This window comes from Dicentrarchus labrax, unplaced genomic scaffold, assembly GCF_905237075.1.
Source record: "Dicentrarchus labrax unplaced genomic scaffold, dlabrax2021, whole genome shotgun sequence".
Taxonomy (NCBI): Eukaryota; Metazoa; Chordata; class Actinopteri; family Moronidae; genus Dicentrarchus; species Dicentrarchus labrax.
The window spans coordinates 25,032,398-25,050,385 of NW_026136718.1; the positions used below are offsets into that span (position 1 = coordinate 25,032,398).

The 17,988-nt window shown below is 39.4% G+C and overlaps 1 protein-coding gene and 1 long non-coding RNA gene across 3 annotated transcripts in view; one reads left to right on the top strand and one right to left on the bottom strand.

The window, feature by feature from the left end:
- Window positions 1–3,826, bottom strand: part of lpp (LIM domain containing preferred translocation partner in lipoma) — a 144,173-nt gene extending 140,347 nt beyond the window's left edge. For both annotated transcript variants that reach the window (XM_051376059.1, XM_051376057.1), the window contains exon 1: window positions 3,645–3,826. The gene's annotated coding sequence lies outside the window, so the exon portion shown is untranslated. The remainder of the gene's footprint in view (window positions 1–3,644) is intronic.
- Window positions 3,827–8,819: 4,993 nt separating this feature from the next.
- LOC127350305 (uncharacterized) lies at window positions 8,820–11,026 on the top strand. Its single transcript, XR_007880545.1, has 2 exons — window positions 8,820–10,300; window positions 10,836–11,026. It is a non-coding gene; the product is annotated as an uncharacterized LOC127350305 (long non-coding RNA).
- Window positions 11,027–17,988: the final 6,962 nt, after the last annotated feature.

Here is a 17,988-nt window from a genome sequence, read left to right on the forward strand (position 1 = left end):
CAACGACAAAGCCTTTTTAAAAAGGAACAAGATGCATACTATCTAGAGCAATAAACCTGCAAACACACTGCATAAGATTACAGTACTTCCTACTGCTGCACAGCTGAGAGAGCTAATAGGGTAGGCTAGTGGAAGGAGACAAACTGCATGCATAGTCTATACCTTAACTCGAGTCGGAGCCTACAGGTTGATGCTGGAGTGGTGGTGGGGCTTGAAGCGCAGCAGGCAGCAATAGCTTACAGAGCAGCAGCAGCAGCAGCAATACAGATGCAGGGCAACAGCGGCATTGACAGAGCAGAGGGAGAGCTGGGAAATCGTGCAGTTTAAATAGACCGCCAGATTGGAAGGGAGTGCCTGGTTAGTGATTATGGAATAAGGCATGTCATGTGTGTAATCAGCGCAGCTCGAGTTGACTGCCTGAACTAGTTCGCAGGCTTCGCTCCATTTAAGTGTAAAACTCGAGAAAGGAGTCTGAGGAGAGGCAAACTCATGTTAAGTCAGTGCATGTCATTAATTAGACACTTACAAAAAAACCTCACTGAGGAATATGTTTCAGTTGTGAAGGAGTCTTGTGGGAATGATGCAGGCATTGTCCTGTACAAACAATGCCATTGTTCTGTAGGACAATTCCTACAGAACAATTAGAATCCACGTGGATTTAAGTAATAGACAAACAACAGTACTGTTGTGCAAACCAGCCTACTACATGTCACAGCCCTACCTGAGAACACAGCAGAAATGTTAAGCGGGCACTGACATGTACTTGCTATGTGAGTTGTGTTGTAAGTCTGATCATGCTTCATTGTGTCATTCTAAAGTATACACTTGTTTTTGATTTCCTCTAACATAACTATGTAACCTTTCTCTGTGTTCTATGCATGTTTTGGTCCAGGTGAGATGCATTCAAGAGTCTTGGATCAGTCACTAACCTTCAGGTTATACAATGAAGGCTGTTGCACTACCAATATGACTGTGAGAAACACACAGGTATTGTACAAGTGTTCCCTGGTTCACGAGCCCAATATGAGGCCTCTGGTGTATTACCATTACACTCAGGGATAAGCATCCAAAATGTACTAAAATAAAAACCTAAAGGTCGTAGTTTCAGATTCCTCAATCTTCTAACCACCAATATTCTGTGTTGCATGATACAATTAACTTTTAACTGGTTTCTCAAGTTGCGACTGCATCTTCTAATCTAGGTAGATTGAAATGACACATTAACACACTATTTTGTATGAAAATATAAAATATCAGAAAGAAGCTATACAACCGGTCTTTTCTTTTGGTTCAAGTTATGCAAATTGAGCAAGGAGACGCGTCTTTTTCGGCTACCCTCTTAGTTTGGATTAGGAAAAAGAGGTGCAACTTTTATTGTGGAGCAGACGGAGTATTTTTCATCCGCATGGTTATAAGAGTCTTTGAAGATTCTGGAAATACCTTTAGCACAGCAGTAAGTGTTTTTAAATAACGTTCTGGCAAAGATTGCCTGATACTTACTTTTTGTAAAATTGGATGCTTAGCCCTGTGGATCAAATGTAATAGAAATACACGAAAGGTACCAATAGACCACACTTACGAAAGATCATAGAGATGCACACTGGCTTCTTGGTAACATTCATACGTGTGACACTTTCTGAAAGCCCACTGTCTTGACATCACGCTCTACTCTAAAACTGCATTTTGAGTCTGAGAAACTGCCGCTGTTCCTTCCAGAAAAGGAGACCCTCATTAAAATATGCCAAGAAACACAAACAGTAGAACAACTTGACTAAACCTACCAGGGGGGCCCGCGCTCAAAGGCAGCTGAGGCACTCATCTTTTAACTTTAACATCATCAACGCTGTCAAATGAGTCCTTTTTAGCCAGAGATTTTAAAGACAGTTCCGTTTAATGTTGCCTGAGTCAAAAATGTGTCTGAGCGACGCAGATGTATTCGGTTTGATGACAGCACACACAGGGGACCTTGGTGTTATTGATTTGAAATCCAACATCTAAGTCAAAGTTTGAATTGAAGAAAGTGAAGCTTATTTTTCACATTAGCTACATTTTCTGGCAGAACAATAACTATAGTCTGGACCATGGTTCTTTTTTTTACCCAAAAAAAATGAATACAATTGAAGACCTTAAAGCTGTTTACAGGCAGGCAGTCAGTTAGTCATCTGTGAGTAACTACAACCCATGTTAAGCTTTAGAGGAAATACTGTGGCCTGAAGCTATGCTCACACAACTTCACAATACATGTAATGCATGGAGCAACACTTGACACTCATAAACGATGCTGGAATTCTCCGTCATAGCTAGAAACTGATGGGGTTTGTTGGTTGAATTTATTTTTTCTTTTTCTTTTTTAAATATACAAGGTTGTGAACACAGGATGTCAACAACAGGGCAGACTATGCGCTCTGACAAAAACTTCCCTTTCTGAAGCATTCAAAGTGGATAACATTTCACTTCTTATCTCAAGGGTGAAGTCACTTTATTCAGAACTGTCTTTGGTAACTTCTTGTTCTGTGATAAATGGTCCAGATACAGTACATGGCATGGGTCAGTTCGCCCTTGTTGACATGCACGTAAAAGAAAATGACTGACAGGAATATCTTGACATTGTTTGGGCTTACATTAGTTAGAATTAGCTAGATTATGGAAAAGTCACCTGCAATGACTTTAAATTACCACTTAAACTTTGGGTGGAGCCAGGTCTGGCCTGTCTGCATTTCTATGTCACAAATCAAACAGTGATGGTTTCCTGCCTTGTCTTTTCATCCAAACCAGGGCTAAAAGTATACTGTAGGCCTGCACTGTGATGTTAGTCCACTCTTTAAGGGCCTAATGTAACCAAACTATGTGTTAGTTGTGCCTCAACAAACGTATATGTGCATGTACAATGAATTACACTGTCATTTATACAGTCTAATGGATACTTAAGTCATAACTAGTGACCGGGAACAACAGTTTTGGCTAACTTAATAAAAGCCCATCACCAAAACTACTTAAACAACGTGGCGAATCTATGCTGTCGTAAACAAGTGCGTCCCGTTCACACGTTAAGCGGTAACTTTATCTCCTTTAACGACGACGCCAAAACTAAGTTAACGTTAGCAAACACTTACTTAGCCAACAGTTATTTCTGTAACGGGACACTTTAGTCAATGGGCGCTTATGAGAGTACTAAAGTGAAATTCAGCGACATATTTCCCTGCAGTTAGGGGCTCTCATGTTTCTCCGGTGACAGTCTGTCTTCCGCATTGCTCAGCAGCAGACCACCAGGCTAAAAACAGAAACACCAGAGACGCCCAGGGTCCCTTTTGGCAAAACCTGACGGTTCACAATGTCTTATATTTTCAACGCATGACCGAGCCTGGCTCAGCATTAGCTAGCGACGAAGTTAGCTTTGTTAGTATCCTCATGTAACATTAGCACCAAGGCAGCCAAGGCTATCGTTGGAGTCCACGCCCTCATTGTGAACTCCGTCCGAGCTACAGTAAAATTCATATTATAACCCAACAAGGCCGAACAAACTGGAGGCGAGCTCCTCCGACGCTGCGTTTACCAGTCACACGTTAAATCACACCAGTTCTAACACAGCCGATAGTCACACACAGCTTTAAAGCGACACAAAAGTGCTCGATAGTTCCGCTTACCTCGCTTTCTAGGAAATATAACAGAGGTTCAAATCCCACCAAAAAAAGTGAAACTTCTTGATCCCAATTCTGGGAGAGTTGTAGGCAGTGACGTCACGCTCTGAAATTCCAGCCGTCTCAGTCAGTTCACAAGTTTGCCCATGTAAGGCAGCAGGCCAGCGGTGTCACCGAGCCCAAACACCACGGCTCCGCCAGCGCCGCTTTATTTATAGACGGATGTATGGAACGGGAAAAAATGCACAATATAATGTATACAGGAATGCAGTTTCACCCCCTTTTTTCTCTCCCCTAACACTTAAACCCCAGGACTCTGTCTTTAATATGCCACATATGTTGTTAACCAATCGTGTTATTAACTGAAACATGTCAGGAATTGTATATCCTGTTTGTAAAAGATGCACTCTTCAAAACGCAGTCCTGTTCAGTAACAATAACTGTAGTCTACAGTGTAAGCCTTGTCTACCAGATACAGAAATATAAAAATGTAAAATGTGTTACAACTTCACCTCAAACTATGACCTCACAAATGATGATAGACCTCAACACTTCTCTGACGTGTCTCAACAATGACAGTACTAGAGTCATTCCACGTTATGTGCTGTATGTAATATATTTTATTGTTGTTTATACTGTATGCACCAGTGTACTACTCTTAAAGGCGCGGTGTGTAACTTTTAGCATAATCTTTTCTCAGAAATGTCATAGGTATGTTTTGATGAGTGTATAATCACCTGAGAATAATAATTGTTGTGTTCTCATTCCCTTAGAATGAGCCGTTTTTATCAACAGAGGGTCCTCTTCTACGGAGGCCACCATGTTGAACAGCCATTTTTATACAGTAGCCCAGAACAGACAAACAAAACACTGACTATGGAGGGGGCCTTTTATATTTTTCACAAGTTTCACTGCCACCATTGTCTCTCCTACATGCTTAAAAGGCTGAACTGTATTCAAATGGCTGCAGTCTGCAACTTCACCACTAGATGCTACTGAATACTACACACTGATGATATCACAAAGAATATATAATATAATTAATATATAATAATTTCCACATTAAAATCTTTAAAAGTCATCATCTCCTTCTACCTCATTAAAAATTAAATGTTGTTAATTTCTAAAGTTTTCCTGCTGGACACAAGATGTCGCCTACTTCACTGTAAAGTCCATTCTCAGTATGTGTGAACTGGTGGTTTCAAGTTTCTACATCACACTTGTGTAAGTTTTATATTGGACCAGGATGGACATGTGAAACATGCTTCTAGTGTCAAACTCTGCATGTACATCATTCTGCACAGTGAAGCTCAAACACCAAACTGTAGGGTCCAAGAATAATAACTGATTTATGAGTGGAGGGGGACTTTAAAGAAGGCACATTCTGAACTACCAAATGCCACTTAATTCATATTAGGAATACTGATTTCAGTCAAGGCAAATGACTTATGTTGTGTGTTACACTGTATTTGAATTATAAAATTTAATATTACCTTTTTTTATAATTGGTAATCTTTTTTCAAGGTGTCCTGCTGAAAACTCATAATAATTTTGACAAAGGCCTTTGAAATTTCAAGGGGCTGGCTAAAAAGGAAGCAGCTCAGCAAGTGTTTCGGTTTTAACACAGAGCACTCATCCAATGAAGTGTGAATTGCCACATGCTGTAATTTGAACAGATTCAAATTCACAGTCTATGCTGCTATGCTCCCATACGCTGTCATGCACTGTCTATCTTCTGGAACCATGAGAAAGACTTCACTCTGTATTGTCTCTATACCTGTCAAGTAACATCAGAACATAAAGTCAAATCAGACATTTGGCCGGATGTGATTCATACATTCCTTGGTTTGTTTGTTTGTTTATTAGTTTCAGTCATAGTTTTGTACCTCCTCTAGTTAGGTTAGCGAACTTTGCTTTGCATGCATGCACTGCAAATGTGAACAAGGCCTTAGTGCTTGTACTGTGTTTGTCACATAGTCAACAATTTGTGTGAGGTTTTCCATTCTTCATGGTTTCTGTGTTGAGGGAAGCACAGTGTATTTCTGTGGGTGTGAATATGTGAGCTGACGTGTTTGGACAGTCACACTTAAGTTTTTTTTACTTACATGGAATAAGAGATATTTAAGGGGTTGAACAGCATATGGTTGGCTTTAATTAGGGGATCAATTAATCACATTAGTCACCTGCGGACAGGACCCGAACTTGCACATTTGGTGCCCCCACACATTACGGTGAACTGCATTGCAAGGACAATAGAGGGTACTGCGATAAGACCAAACGTTAGCATTACATCTTGGGATAATATTTTTTTAAATGTCACCATAAAAATGAAAAACTTTTTCTGGGCATCTATGTTGGAAGGAAGCAATCATTTATTTTATAACTTCATCATTATGTACTGTGCTGACAGGAAGTGATACAATACATGTCAATCAAACTGACTTTATAATATAACTTGCTATGGTGCAGAGAAAGCAAAATGTATTCTACAAAGATTAAAAGAGAAGCATTAATATTTTAGACGGATTTTGGAGCAGCAGAACAGGATATGGCGTACACGCTAGCTAACAGTTCCCTGTTTACACTTCCAGCAAATAAGGACATCAGGATTTATTTGGAGTTGTGTTTCTGGCCAACTGACAAATATAAGACAGACACTCACTTTCCTTTTAGCTTTGTTTTGGTCTCCGCCAACTTCTGAGGGAGATCACTGGCTGTTTAGCAGCTAAATGCGCCGCTACATTAACCACAACAAAGTTGCAAACTGCTAACTTTGTCTGCCTGGCAATTAAATGGTATACAATCGGTTTATCAGAGCATCTTCACTACAAACAGCTTTTTGTTGAGACTTGAAACGACATCTAAGAGAGTCCTGAGACTGAACCAAACTGGTAAACTTGTATGCCATAAAAATAAAAACGAGACAAAAGTTGTTTCACACAGCCTCGAGAAACTGCCGTTGGGCGATAAATCTCTATGAGTTGGTCACTACAAGCAACCCCTTTCATATTACAGAGTCATTTGACCATTTGTTAACATAACATAGTGATTAGTGAAGTTTTAATGCTGTTTTTGAGTTTTTGGTTTCAAAATCTTCGCCGCCATCCACAAATTATTAGTTTTTGCATTCATTTCTACAGGCCTTACATTGCCTTTTGGAAGAAGATCAACAGCAAACTGAAGAAATTAAACATTCTCTAGTGTGCATACTGACTTTCTCAATATATATTTTTTAAACTCAACTGAACTTTATCAAAATCTGCTTAAAATGAGTATGTAGTATGGAGTTAGCTTACACAGTTATCTTACACCGTGCTAAATAGCAGGCAGTGCGGGGCTGGTAGAGCTGGCACCTAATGTACCGAGTCCTTGCTGCATCCGACCTGTGGCCCTTTGCTGCATGTCATCCCCTCTTTCCCCCCTCCCCTATTCTTTTAATCTTCATTTGTCCTATCAAATGAAGGCAAAACCCCCCAAAAACATTTAAAAAATAGGCACAGGTATAACTTGTTACATTAACAATTGCTCTGTTCCATATATATGTACCATATAAGTCAATTCAGTAAATTAAGTTACTATAATAATTAATAATGTTATGCTTTATGCTTGCGTCTCTTCTGCTATGGCATATTTGACAAGATGTCAACAGTGAAAGGGCCGACATTTTCCGCACCTCTAATCAACATTTGGTTTCTAGAGGCATTCCACATTTTTGGTGAAATGTTCTCCTGCTAAGTATTTGAACAACACTTGAACATATTCTAACTTATAATGACTGAGCTCCTGTGTTTCACTCGTTATCCTCTGCTTCACTTGAATTTGCAGTTGTTCTGCCGCTTCTCGTTGGTCAAAGCTCGACACGCTTCTGATGTTTGACACATGCAAGCCACTATCAGATGTCCAACAAAGCTCTTGCCTCATGTGGGCTTTACCTGACCTCAGTGATCTTTGCTATGCAAACTAGACAATTAGTTTGCATGCTCGCGATTGAATGCAAATATGATAACTGCTTTTTCGCCTCTGATTCTGTTCTCATAGCCGTGTCACAGTGTTGTTCACAGTACTGACATTGTGTGTATTTGCACGTGCCAACGCATTCATATATTGTTGCTTTTATCTCTTATGAATGAAGAAATAAATGATATAATTACTGATTAGTTTTCTATGAGCTAGTTTAATGAAAATATTTACAAGAAATTAAAGCTCTGTCATTATTTTTAGAAGCCAAATGCAAAAAAAGAATAATTCACTCTGAGCTCTATCTTCTAACCGATAATTCTTACTTTACTGCAACTGATTACATTGTGCTCCAAGCTGTGAATATACTTTTTTTCACCATGCATGAAGGAAGCATAAACAGCACTTGCAGATCAAGCACACTGATAAAAACCAAACGATTTGAGCTATTTTAGTGTCGTACTCCTGCATCCCCTCATCTCGAAGTTCCAGGGCACACTGAAAAAGGTAATCTCATTTGTAATGTGTGACAGCTTATTTGCAAGTGTGTACACTGGCAATTTTTTAATGGGCCCGCCAGTGATTCTTCTTCCACTGATTTCAAAAAGACACCCTGGAACAGTTTAGACGACACATGCCATCGCCTGTGAACCCAAGTTATCAATCAAGCACCAATTAACATGCTCGGTTAGAGGAAATCAAGGGCTCTTTGATGTTCGGCAGTCAGGGAGTGTCGCTACGCATGTCATTGATATGATGGGTTTCAATTTTATCCTCACTGTACCAAAACATATGAAAAGAAATGTGCTCACAGCGTCCACCACAATAGATAATTCACATTGGAGATATGTTTGATGTTTGATCCAACTTTGTCACGTTTAACAGAAGTCAATAAAGGCCAGAAAGGACAACCAGAAAAAACAACCTCGTTTGTTATATTTTAGTGTTTCAATTGTTCCAGCATCGGATATCCTGTTTTATTTGCTGGTTGTAACACTGTCTTCTCCCCCACACCACTTCCTCTGAAGTAGGTAAACCTCAAACACTATACACGGCAGCTGCATAGTTGATGTGTACTTCCTCATAAAAGTGTGAGTGAAAGCATGTGTTTTTCACCTACATGCTGAAAAAGAAAACAAAAAAACCAATTGTCTTCTAAATGCAGCTCTCTTAGTTTCAAACCCAGCCCAGTTTTCAGGAATAGATGGCTGACGGTGACAACGTTGACATCATGCAGTATACATCCCGTCATGTGAAACCAAGATGAGTGCAACTTATGTTTTTGTTAATTTGTAGGTAATGCCATTTGGTATCTCACTATAATGACTGTCAGTAGGCAGGCAAGTCCAGGTGCTTTGCACAAAAACAACACGGGGATCTTTGCCGAAAAAACAAAAACAACAAATGTGTCTGGGAACTATGTACGCTCTGTTAATTAGAGCTGAGATAGCAGAGATTAGTCTTCAAGCACAACCATATTACAGAGAGTCATGCCAAATAAGGAAAAACAAAAGTAGGAGACAGGCAGACTCACTACAAAAACAATGTCCCAAAGCTACTAATCAAACAACTCCCAATCTAGATCTAGACCTCAGATTACACTAATGAATTCTAATTCTTATGTTTTAGCATGTAAATATGTATTAAAATGGGAGACGGAGACAATCCCTGCCTACAGCAAAGGTTTTAGCATAAATGATCTGTACTTGTGAGCTTCATGCTGCACCTTTGAAGCATTTTTAAAGCAGCAGGATTTTGTTGCTGTATCCTCAAATCAGTTTTTTGGGGGTTTGCCATTTAACATGGCATTTATTTTTTTTCAATGAACATTATCAGCTTTCTTACCTCTGAGGAAGATAGATTCAGCTGGCTCTGTTCCTCAGCAACCACAGAGTAGCTGAGCGCTTTGTCTGGTTGATATTATCAACCAAAAACCTGGACGACACGTGCAGCCGTCCGGACGGCGTGGTTGCAGAAATGATATAAAACACATCTTAAAAATGAATCACTACGTAGTTGATCCATTCTGAACCAAAAGCCCAGCAAAGAAGTATTTACTGTAGGAAGCAGAGGCCTGCGGGCTGGACAGGCACAATAATTTCAAGTGTTGGATGCAGGGGAGGTCTAGTGTTTCTTGAAATAAAAATCAATTACCATTGCAGTGTTGTTTAATCTGTTTTAGCTCTGTAGTGTGAGACATTTGGAGATTTAAAGCTAGCCTTTTGCTATAACTTTAGTACTGCTGAACAGTGGCTGTTGCAGCCACAGTGACAATTTCAGGATAATGGGAAAATGTAGTGTACCGGCAGCACAGAGCAGTATCAGTAATTAAGTCAGCAGTCTCAGTAATCAGGGGCGTGTCGGGGGGGTGGCACTGGAAATATGGCCACCCCAAGTCTCACCCCATTATCCTTACCTCTGACACTCCACACTGTCTTTCAGAGGCTCTAGATGACCTAACACATCCATTGCTACCAACCATGTCATACTTGCATGTCAGGAAGGGGACTAAATAACGCTCCAAATTCAGGCTACGTTTTTGCCATCTAAAAACTGGCATTGCCATTTTTAAAGGCATCCTTTGACCTTTGACCTTTGAGCTTAAGATATGGGAATGAAAACAGATTATATCATACACTTTATGCTAATTCCATGCTGTTTTGTGTTTCATACCAGGACAAAGAAGGCTGTAGCAGCAAACTACAGTGAGTAGTACACTGAGTGTATTAAATTGAACAAAGGGGGCTTTTATTGCTTATGAATTAAACTTTTTTATTTAAAATGTGTTATTGCTACTTTCATAAGTGACTTGGTCTAACGTATATTTTACCTCAAAGTGATTAGACAAGAACATAATATGAATAATTGCGCAGTATTTAGTATTTAGGATATCTGCCTTCCAAGGATGCAACACTGTTGACTGCTCCCTAAAAGATTCTGTTCTTATTACATTAGAAAAAGTAAGTTCTAAGATCCCAACTGGCTCTTCATCAGATATAGAGGTATCCTTTGTGCATAACATATACCAAAATGCATGCAGAAAAAAAGACAGAGAGAGACAGAGAGGAGAGAGTACAGCCTGGACAAGATGTTCAACATGTTCAAAGCAACAACTCCCAACAGATTCATTTTCTCCACACCAAACTAAGGCTTTGAATTCAGTGTATCAGTTCCTGAAGGTTTGTTTTCCTGCTCAGGATGCAGAGATCCTAATTGTTTTCTTCTCTGTTCCCGTATGAGGTGAAGACAACGAGTGGACCAGCATCTTCGGACTGTAAACCATGCTGACATTCCTGTGCTGAGAAACTACAAACATACAAGGGAGACATTCCTAAAATCTGAGGGCTGTCAGACTGCACCCAACCCGCAAACACACAAACGATGAATTCCTGCACTACAGCTTGTACCAATGAATAAAAAATAAAGTGAAAGTTCAGTCTCACCAAAAGACTGTCATCATTTACCTTAAAAGGACAAACAGATGTTAATTTAGCCAAGTATTCTAACATGATGCCACGGTTTGTTTATCATGTTTAGTTGAAAAGCCTGCTAAATTTGATAGTTTCCTCCCAGCAACAAACATCGTTAATTATTCATACACTGTTTGTCTACAGTAAAAGAATAGCAAAGCAAATACAAAATCAAGTCATTTGCAAATAATTGATAAGGCAGAGACTATGCTAAATCAAAAGCAAAGTGTAAGGTTTTAAAAGGCTGTGAGTGTAGATGATCATTCTCTGAGAGACTGAAGCTGGATAAGCAATACATTATTTTATAGAACGGAGGGCCGGGTGCTGCATGTCACCTCAAAGCAGGAAGGTTCTGGGTCCTTTCTGTGAGGAGTTTGGATGTTCTCACCATGCCTGCGTGGGTTTTCTCCGGTTCCTCCGGCTTCCTGAAGGTTCAACCGGTTACGCGTGTAAGCTGTGTCTAAAGTTTTAAATGAGGAAATTATCCGTTAACCCTTACTGCTGCTAATGTTATGTTGTTGAATTAACGTCAGCTAGATTCTGGAAGTGATAAACCGAGGCATAATTGAGGTAGTGCATCCAACTGGTGGCATGGTATTGAGACTCATTTGAGAGCTTGTGCTACTCTCATTTTTCTTTTGGTTGAAATTCAAGAAATGAGACACCTGTAAGACAATTTAGAGGATTTACACATTGAGCACTGGTAGACTGAACCATGTTGAGAAAATGCACATAATCTGTCTTCGGTCTTCACTGGTCTTGACTGTTTTTGTCTTGGAGGTGTAAATATTAAATTTGAGTCCATGAGTCCATATATGTCTAAGAAGGGACAAGAGATATTATGAAATTGTGCAAAGCTAACGTTAGCTTGTTGGTTAGCTTAGACAATGATGGAGTCATTAGTTACTTCTGGCCATTTCGAATTATAATATGTTGGTATTAACTGACAACATTACATTATCCATGGATAGGGTGGCCATTCGTCCGGCTTTAGACAGACAGTCTGCAGCCTTAAGCCTGACACTCATTTGTCCTCCTTTTGAGAAAATAACTAAAACAGTCCGCCTTTTGACACATTACCTCATTAGTTTAATACTTATTGGCTAAAAATGTCTGTCAAAATAAATAATTTCATTGGTTACATTTTCGTGTTGTGACCTGCCAACACATGGCTCATTTTAATATTCAAATGAGCCATGTGTGCTCACTGCAGTTGCTAAGTTACCACCAGGCTGTCAATCAAGCTCTCAGCAGAGAAGGTAAGGTGAGCTAACATCAGTTGTTGGACTGAAATTCTGAAAATGCTCATACTCATATGTAAAGGCAAATCCCTTTATCCCCAGATAAAACATTAAGAACAGTTTCTGTATGATGTTTATTAGACCTATGTAATCTGAATTGGAAGGGCAGTTGTCATGAGCTGTATCTTGTATATTTATTATTAGCTATGTGGTATGTGTATGCACCTTTATGTAATCTGGTGGAAAAACATTAAAATTTAAAACCGGATCATACCAAACAAATATCTGCTTGCGTGTCTGTGTATGCAAAGTGTCCTCCTTTTTGATGTGAAGCAAATGGCCACCCTGTCCATGGAAAGAATGGATTAGTTTCTGTGTTTCATACTTGGCACACAAGTGCTGACACTGCTAACAAAGTCTTATGTCCCAGGCTATTATGTCCAAGTTGAGGAGAATTCAGCTATATTTCAGCTCCAAGAAGACACTTACAAACTAGTTTTAAGCAAAAGTGTGTTTTTCACACAGCATGGTTGAAAATGAAATACAATAACAACTATCTATTTGACAATGGCAAAAAATAAAACATGAAATTCGGGATCTGTTATAGCCACGCAGTAAAAAGTATTTTTTCTGAGTGGCCAGACTTTCCTTTACGGTCTTCTTTATGTAGCTGTCTGCATTAATATTGTTTGGATAATTTCATAAAATAGGAAGACAAAAACATACTTGCCTTTTGAAACATGAACGCTGAATTTGATCTTTGTTTGAGTATTTGTTCTTTCAATAGATTACTGACACAATGAAAAATCACACCTGAATGCCTCAAACACATTTTATTCCTGATACTGAAAATAACACTTTGTGTATACTCGTTTTTTATAGCGTTTTTGCTGAAGAAAGGCAAACCTAGAAAATCTATGACAAAGCTGTCACTTAGAATCATCTGTTATATGTAGCCCATGTCTCTCTCAGAAGTATATTTTCTCTTCACTCTATAAATGCTATCTAATTCAAAGCACAATATTAGGCACTTATGACCTTTATTAAAGCTGATAGGAGCCGCCAGGGAGCCCCATGTTGGTACAACAAAGGCTAGTAGTGGAGCTAGATTACAGATCTACGTGATAGCAGGTAAGTATAAATGACAAGCAAGCATTATCCTTCACTGATGTGATAATTACCTGCAGTCTACTGCCTCACAAAGGTTATCATACACGCAAACAGCCCGGAGTCGCTCCAGGAAACTGCATCTACGCAATAAAGCAGGTTGTCTGAGATCTGTGATTTCAAATCCATAAGTGTTAAAAAGAATTCAAGTGACAAAGACACATTCGATAGACTCATTGATTAATAATCTATAAATTCAGGCTCACGCATTCCCAGAGGTTTCATTTTGATTAAATGTTTTCTTGGAAAAGAAAGTAGGTACTGGTGCAGACAGTGCAGGGTCACTCTCTTCAACTTCCAGACTATTTTTTTTTCAGACCCTGCTGATATGAATTACTGTCTGCAAGGCATGCTGTAGAAAGCGAGGATGCTGTGAATCGCTGATCTTATGTGTCCATGGGAAAGGCCAAGCCAGAAATACAAAGTCTGCCTGGACTTTAAAACCCGTAAAAATAAACACTTCATGAAATCAAATCAAGTTTGCATCTAGAAGGTTGCAACGAAAAAAATCGTCCTTTTTAAAGAATTTGGTTGATCCCTCTTTTGTTAATTTGATGCAGGCCGAAATTACATCAGATGACAGCATAATCCGACATCATTATCAACATCAAAATGTTTGGCCCGGGGGCCGAAGGCAGCGCAGCCTCTGTAACGGGATGATATGGATTAGCCTACACTTTGCAAACCGACCTTGCCCCCCTCTCATTTTTTATGCCTGCCAGTCAAACACAGAGATGACCGCATGCATTGCATCGCTGCCGAATAAAACCCAAATATCCCTCTGATGATTAAGGTCACTCATACACTGCTCTACAGAAGCCATCCTCTTATAAGCCCCAGAGTGGGAGTGGGGGGTCGATGTTTTGGACTCCAGTCAGTGTCCAGTCTTTATTGTTATTTCACTTCAGCCCTGCCCAGGTTCTTTTCTGCCTCACTGTGGCTGCCGGTGACAGTAAGAGGACAATAATACAGTAATCAAAGTTTTCCTCTAAGGCAGCGTGACCTGTTGTTGGCTTTCATTTGTGTGTCATTTCAGAGGTTTAAGCTTCTTCATGAGGAGTTTATCCCTGGATCACAGGGATCTGAGGGCTCACCGGTCATTTGCCGTCGCTATCCCAAGAGCTCAGATTGTTGGGTCTGCTTTATTCTAAAATATGATGGAAATGTGTTGGACTAATTTGGCTTTAGTAGGATTGGCTGAATATTAGTCCACTCATCCAATGGATTATCCCATGGCTGCGATGAACATACTGTACAGATCTGTCAAAAACCCCATATATCTATATATATATATATATATATATATACATATAATTTTCCTCCAGTGTTTGGTTCTTCTTGTATAAGTGCACATTCTGATGCATTCATCTCTCATTTCTCTGTAATGATGACAGCACCATCGTAAGCAACACAGTGCCTGATGCTGACACAGTAAAGCTGTGCAGCATGTAACGCTGTTAATAGCAAGAGCTTTGGGAGTTCTTACCCGCTGAGGTGAGCTTATCTGCACAGACAGCATGTGTATTCATTTAATCTGAGTTCAACATCAGGTGTCAAGAACGATTACACACCGATACCCATGCTCACTGATACTCTTACATTAACACTATGGATTTGTGTGCAGGAAGGTGCTTTATCCCTGGTGTAAGTGTTTTGCTTTTGCAGCCAAAAAATAAAAATGATTACATTTTGATTACATGCAGATATACTCTTATTATATTAGATATTGCCACCATTTTTAGTGAGAAAAAAAATTAAATAATAATAATAATGTAAAAGTGATATTAACATTTTCCCCAAATATTGTTGTACTGTTTTCAGGATTTTCCTCCCTAATTTTCTGTCCAGCAGCCACATTACTGACCTTCCTATTGGCTGTGCCAGGTTGAAGTGACAGCTGGTGTGATGTAATAACACCCCCTCCACTAGACAAGTTATAAAGAGCAATATCTAGTTCCATGGATTGAGATAAGCTTAGGTAGATTAATGCTCTAGGACACTGAAATGTTTGTTGTATAAAAGCACTGTTTATAAAACAATGTGTCATTGCCGTATATGAGAAACTCTGATCCGGCAGATGGCCTGAGCTCCAAGAGTTCCTCCATGTTAAAGGCACTGTTAGTCTATGGTTTGTGCTCCTGAGGCTTAATGGGATTTTAGACTCTTCATTCAAATGAATTATATATAGAAAAAACTGGGATTATTTTACAGGCTGTTTAATCTCTTCTTTTTTTGTGCCAAAAACTGAGCCTGCCCCAGAGTTTTAGCATTCGTGGAAAAGTAGAGCGAACGAGTGCTACAATCAATGAACGCTAGAGTGCAGGCGGCCTATCAGCTCAGAGAGCCAGAGATGCCCTGTGGACCGTTACACTAACATGGAGCGTGCTCAGTCGACTTGACTCACTTCAGCCTCGCTGCCGCGCCCGCCTTTCCAGAAGCATTCCCATCCTGCTGAACAATGACAGACACGAGGCTTCACCAGAGCTGCTCCGCCACCGCGAGACACAGATCCTGTGCCCTTTTGCACTGAAGACAGCTTCATCCCTCCAGCTTTAGCTGCCACTCAGAGGAAGGCTCGGGCACCAGTCAGACTCTGCATCCTGGATCATCTAGCTACTTGCCAGAAAAATAAAACTCTGGTGAAAACAGTAAGACGGGTTGTGTTTTGCTGTGCTCTGGATCTTACCATAGTCAGGTAGCAAAAGTTGACTGATCTCAGTGACTGGCACCACTGAAAAGACTTTTGGAACTTGCAGAAGAGGCCCCTTCGCTTCCTGAACTGGGCTCACAGCTTTGAATTCAAGGCTCAGCACTGCCTCCTGATTCCCACTACAGATCCCATCATGCCTCACTCCTTCCAGCAGAAAAAAGGTGAGACTTCTTTCTTCTGTTTCTCAAAACCTGTGCCGCTGTTTCAATCCCAGCAAGATAAATGAATGTGGAGCACAGCGTCGCTGCAAACATATCATAGAATGTATTCTTGGCAAACCGTCCTTGAATTTAAAGTTTAAATGAATATAAACATTTCAGAAACTTGACTACATGTGATTTTTGGATCGCTCTATTACCAGTGCGTGTCATATGTTGTCATAAGGGTACAAGACTTTGTCAGGTGATAAACTGCATTAAGACATTATATTAAATATTGTGCACAAATATCAAGTTTGATTATTTCCTAGAAATATATATTTTAAGTGGATCTAACACTACATTATATTAATTATTAATTGTGAGATTGGTAATGAAATTGCTCTTTACATGAGATCTACATGTAATTTCACTTTTGAAATAAGATTAATAAATAAATAAACTTCCCTTTTTATTAAAATCACTCTGGATTCAACCAAACACTGTAGTAACATCAGTACTACACACCTCCACAGGATGGATGACAGCAACACACAGGGCAGGAACACTCCTGCATTAATGATAAATCTATATATTTCCATAATTTTATGATGGTCGGCTAATGTCAGAGATCAAATCAATATACTGCTGCATCACTCACTCAGGTACAACATAATAAAAGCGAGAATGCAAACTAACGTCAAAGGACATACAGTAGACACGGGTTGTGATAAAACAACTGACATCTGATAAGAAAATGGGAGTGCCAAATGCAATAAATAATGTCCTCACAGGTTTATCTACTGTATGTAAAAACATGTAAAACAGACATTTAACTTTCAGATAGGAGCTGAGTGATTTGAGAGACCTTTCTGATTCACTCTTTTTGATTTTCATTTATACCCTTCGAGAATCTTTCCACATCTGCACACAAGACACAGAACAAAGGCTGGTGGTTTCTGTGTCAAAAAGGACTTAAAAACATCAAAAACCTTCTTAAAACGTATGAAAGTTTTGAGCAGCAGCCTACAAGCTTACTGGAGTTTTTTTTAATGTTTGAATTGACACTTTACAGATCATTAAAGCTCAATGGAATCCATATATCACAATTTGTGAAATTGCTTGATTTTCTGTTAAATTCATGCGATACAATCAAGAAATGCTTGCAGTCCCGTGCATGCAAGTATTTCAAAGTGCAGCAGATATCAAGAGCGTCTGTCTGTGTGATGTAGAACAGATAACAATGATGTGAACGTGTTGAGCACGGGAGGCGTCACTCTGCTTTCTTGCATCAGCACTTCCACCTGGCATTTCCTGGGCTTCAGAGATACCTCTAATGAGAGCACTGAGGGATGCACTAGCTGTTAAATATGATACATTAGTAAGAATAAATTGTAATCAAAAATATGTTCATTTCTTCATTTCAAATGTGCATAAATGCATATTAATGAGGCCGGATGGTTGGATTTGTTTCTAGCAAACGTAAAGAGTGGGAGGTTTTCCAGAATTTAGAAGGAGCGAGCACTGTCAGGCTTCAAGTATTAACTGAAATAATGGTGTAGGCGCTGACAAGAAAAAGTCAGTTTCATAAGAAAGTTCAATTAAAAATTATACATTTTAAGCAAATCTAACTTTATTTAATATTATATTATTGTTCAGAAATTGAAT